The sequence below is a fragment of the Eriocheir sinensis genome, chromosome 69 (assembly GCF_024679095.1).
Source record: "Eriocheir sinensis breed Jianghai 21 chromosome 69, ASM2467909v1, whole genome shotgun sequence".
Taxonomy (NCBI): Eukaryota; Metazoa; Arthropoda; class Malacostraca; order Decapoda; family Varunidae; genus Eriocheir; species Eriocheir sinensis.
This window is the reverse complement of record NC_066577.1, coordinates 7,743,622-7,748,621: the sequence shown is the minus strand read 5'-3', so window position 1 is coordinate 7,748,621 and position 5,000 is coordinate 7,743,622. Positions and strand designations below refer to the sequence as shown.

At 46.1% G+C, this 5,000-nt stretch overlaps 1 pseudogene; it reads left to right on the top strand.

Annotated features, from left to right (window-relative positions):
- Window positions 1-5,000, top strand: part of LOC126988603 (opsin, ultraviolet-sensitive-like) — a 9,621-nt pseudogene that overhangs the window by 2,384 nt on the left and 2,237 nt on the right.

Below are 5,000 nucleotides of genomic sequence, written 5' to 3'. Positions count from 1 at the left end.
TACTTGACAAGGTCAGAGGAGTTGTGGGTATTTCAGGGTAGTTTTCAGTGCCCTGTAGTGACCCTTCCTCTGTACTATGAACTCTGAAGAAACAATTTGTTTGATAAGGGCTTGTAGAGTTTGGGGTATTTCCAGGTAATTTTATGATCCCAGGTAGTGACCTCTCTACTGTGAACCTGAAGAAACACTTATTTGATATTTGTAAAAGCTAGGGTATTTTAGGGGTAGTTGAAGATCCCAGGTAGTGTGACCTTCTTCTGCATGAAGTAGAAGAAACATATTTGACAAGGCTTTCAGAGGCATTTCAGGTAGTTTTGGCCCTGTAGGCCCCTCCTTCCTCTGTACCTGTGAACCTGAAGAAACATACATTGTCTTTTGACTGACCCTCCTTTGACCTTTAGATATAGCTGATGTGAGAAGGGAAACTGTCTTTTGATACCAACGCAAGGGATGGAATCGAGTGTCTCTCCATAGTTGTCGAAGCCCTGAGGTCGGCTTGTGGCGGTAAGTGGGGTGTTAAGGGCATGGAGGGCGTGATTGAGGGTAAAAAATGTATATATATTTTATAGGCCAAGACGTAAAAAAAATATATATATAAAAATGTGTTCCGGCTGGTGTCTAAGGCGGACTCCCAATTAATGATATGCTCAGAGAGGAAGGAAATACATAGTCGGTCTGTTGCTAGCTTTTAACACGACGGGGGGTTGAGTAGATGCGATATCGCTGGCCTTCTATCGCATGACTCATCTTTGGTTTTTTTTTCTTTTTTTTTTTTTTTTTACAGCAGCGACATGAGCTCTGCTGCGCCAAAAAGTAAAATAATAAAAAAAGCCTGCCACTGCTGTTCCTAAAGAATCCAGAGGTATTGAAGATGGCCACTGGGAGGAGAGGTGTTTTGTTTGTTTTGATAATTTGAGTTTCTATATCAACAAATTCTCTGCATATTTCATTAACATCTATACCACTAAACAGCACTGACTTAGGGCTACTTTTGTTTGTTTTGATCGTTGCCAATGGCTGTAATTGCCGCTATAGTATTTTCTCGTCAAACTGGCCGATGGGGTAATGGCGGCTGCGGGGTTAGCCTAGCCCCGCACCTTGCCACACGGATATTTCACCGTTTTTCATAAGTTTTAATTGTCCTAAGCATTTTTCCACTGTATAACCATTTTCCGTAACTATCCAAATTTTCCTAACCATTTTTCCATAACTTCTTAACTTTTTCAACACTTTTCATAACTTTGAACACATTCGTAACACATTTCGTCATTGTAAACCATTTTCCGTAACTATCCAAATTTTCCTAAGCACTTTTCCATAACTTCTTAACTTTTCCAACACTTTTCATAACTTTGAACACATACTATTCAAATTTTCCTAAGCACTTTTCCATAACTTCTTAACTTTTCCAACACTTTTCATAACTTTGAACACATACTATTCAAATTTTCCTAACCATTTTTCCATAACTTCTTAACTTTTCCAACACTTTTCATAACTTTGAACACATACTATTCAAATTTTCCTAACCATTTTTCCATAACTTCTTAACTTTTCCAACACTTTTCATAACTTTGAACACATACTATTCAAATTTTCCTAACCATTTTTCCATAACTTCTTAACTTTTCCAACACTTTTCATAACTTTGAACACATACTATTCAAATTTTCCTAACCATTTTTTAACCTTTTTCTTTCCCTCCCACTTTTTCGCGAGCGCCCCCCTTAATCCCACGCGCCCCCATTAATTCGCGACCCCTCCCCTTAATTCCTGACTCCTCCCCTTTAGCGCCAAGCCTCTACGGACGCCTTCCAACATGTTCGTCATCAATTTGGCTGTGCTGGACTTCATCATGATGCTCAAAATGCCCGTCAACTCCTTCTCAACCTTATATCAGTCCTTCCCTCGCATATTCCATTGTGATTTTAGCTTTTTTCATCGGTATTTTTAACTTTTCTTAATTTTTCAACACTTTTTCATAACTTTCCAACTATTTTCATCCTTTCCTCAACTTTTCTCGGATATATTATAATTTTTCTGACCCTCCCACTTTTTCGCGACCCCTCCCCTTAATCCCTCACTCCTCCCCTTTAGCGCCAAGCCTCTACGGACGCCTTCCAACATGTTCATCAACTTGGCTGTGCTGGACTTTATCATGATGCTCAAAACGCCCGTCAACTCCTTCTCAACCTTATGTCAATCCTTCCCTCGCGTATTCCATTGTGATTTTAGCTTTTTTCATCGGTATTTTTAACTTTTCTTCATTTTTCAACACTTTTTCATAACTTTCCAACTATTTTCATCCTTTCCTCAACTTTTCTCGGATATATAATAACTTTTCTGACCCTCCCACTTTTTCGCGACCCCTCCCCTTAATCCCTCACTCCTCCCCTTTAGCGCCAAGCCTCTACGGACGCCTTCCAACATGTTCGTCATCAATTTGGCTGTGCTGGACTTCATCATGATGCTCAAAACGCCCGTCTTCATCGTCAACTCCCTGAACGAAGGCCCGGTGTGGGGCAAGTTGGGCTGTGACGTGTTCGGGCTTATGGGTAGCTACGCGGGAGTGGGCGGGGCCGTCACCAACGCCGCCATAGCCTTCGACAGATATAAGTAAGTGTGTGGAATGGGGTGGAAGAGATGGGATGGGAAAGGAAAGGAAGGGAAGGGAGAGGATGGGATGGGACGGGAAAGAATGGGATGGGAAGGATAGGGAAGGGATGGGATGGGATGGGAAGGAATGGGATGGGATGGGATGGGATGGAAAAGGAGGGAATAAGAATGGATGGGAGGGTATGGGATGGGTAGGGAAGGGAAGGGAAAGGAAGGGAAGGGAGGGGAAGGGAAGCAAAGGGAAAGGAAGGGAAGAGATGGGAAGGGAAGGGATGGGAAGGGAAGGGAAGGAAGGGAAGGGAAGGATGAGAGGGAAGGAAGGAAGGGAAGGAAGGAAGGATGGAAAGGGTGTGTGTGTGTGTATGTGTGTATGTGTGTGTGTGTGTGTGTGTGTGTGTGTGTTAACCCAACCCAACCCAAAATCAACCACAACCCCCCAACCCCCCACAGAACCCATCCCAGCCCCTCGATCCCCTAAAATCACCACCCAACCCTCTACAAAGGATCGAAACCCCTTTAACAGAATCCAATCCCCTTTCAACCCTCAGGACTATCGCCAAGCCCTTCGAAGCCAAGATGTCGCGCAGTACAGCCTTCCTTTTGGTCCTCGCCATCTGGGCCTACGCCTCCCCCTGGTCCCTCCTCCCCCTGTTTGGGATTTGGGGTAGATTCGTGCCAGGTAAGGGAAGGGGAGGGAAGGGAAGGGAAGGGAAGGGAAGGGTTTGGACGGGTAGGGAAGGGAAGGGAAGGGAGGGCTAGGGAAGGGAAGGGAAGGGAAGGGAAGGGAAGGGAAGGGTAGGAAAGGGAAGAGAAGGGAAGGGAAGGGTTTGAAAGGGATGGGAAGGGGATTGATGGGGAAGGATGGGGAAGGTGGGGTATGGAAGGGATGGAAGGGAAGGGATGGGTTTTGAAGGGAAGGAAGGAAGGAAGGGAGGGGAATGATGGGGAAGATGGGGTATGGAAGGGATGGGTTTTGAAGGGAAGAGAAGGGAAAGGAAGGGAGTCAGTCAGTCAGTCAGTCAGTCAGTCAGTCAGTCATTCAGTCAGTCAGTCAGTCAGTCAGTCAGTCAGTCAGTCATTCAGTCAGTCAGTCAGTCAGTCAGTCAGTCAGTCAGTCAGTCAGTCAGTCAGTCAGTCAGTCAGTCAGTTAATCGTAAAATTCTAACAATATTCTCTCTCTCTCTTTCCTCCTCCTCCTCCTCCTCTTTCCTTTCCCTTCCTTTCCTTTCCTTTCCTTTCCTTTCCCTTTTCTTCCCTTCCCTTCCCTTATCTTTCCTTCTTCTTCCTCCTCTTCCTCCCCCTCCCCCTCCTCCTCCTCCTCCTCTTTCCTTTCCTTTCCTTTCCTTTCCTTTCCTTTCCCTTTCCTTCCCTTCCCTTCCCTTATCTTTCCATCTTCTTCCTCCTCTTCCTTCTCCTCCTCCTCCTCCTCCTCCTCCTTCACATCCTAGAGGGCTTCCTGACGACCTGCTCCTTCGACTACCTGACAGAGGACTTCAACACTCGGTCCTTCGTGGGGGCAATCTTCATATTTTCCTATATAATTCCTGGCGCAATGATTGTCTACTTCTACAGTCAAATCTACAGCCACGTTCGAGCCCACGAGAAGGCCATGCGTGCTCAGGTAAGGTGGGATGGGTGTGGGATGGGATTGGACGGGATGGGATGGGATAGATTTCGTTTTGGTTTGGTTAGGTTAGGTAAGGTTAGGTTAGGAGAGGAATGGAAGGGATGGGAAGGGAAGGGAAGGGAAGGGATGGGAAGGGAAGGGATAGGAAGGGAAGGGAAGGGAAGGGATAGATTTGGTTTTGGTTTGGTTAAGTTAGGTTAGGTATGGGAAAGAAGGGATGGGAAGGGAAGGGAAAGGAAGGGAAGGGAAGGGAAGGGAAGGGATATATTTGGTTAGGTTAGGTTAGGGAAGGGAAGGGAATGAAGGGATGGGAAGAGAAGGGAAGGGAAAAGATGGGAAGGGAAGGGAAGGGAAGGGATATATTTGGTTAGGTTAGATTAGGTTAGGTAAGGGATGGGAAGGGAAGGGAAGGGAAGGGAAGGGAATGGAAGGGATATATTTGGTTAGGTTAGATTAGGTTAGGTAAGGGATGGGAAGGGAAGGGAAGGGAAGGGAAAAGAAGGATGGGCTGGTTAAGTTGATGGGGAGATGGGGAAGGAAGGGATGGGTTGGGGTTGGTTAGGTTAGTTTACGTTGGGTTCGCTTGTAAATGTAAGGGAACGGAAGGGAAGGGAAGGGAAAAGAAGGGCTGGGCTTGTAGGGGAAGGGTTGAGGAAGGGGTGTTGTGAAGGGGAGCGCTGGGGATGGGGCGGTTTTGATGGGGCAGATGGAGAGAAGGAAGGGATGGGTTAGAAGAAGGAGGATAGGTTAGGTTAGA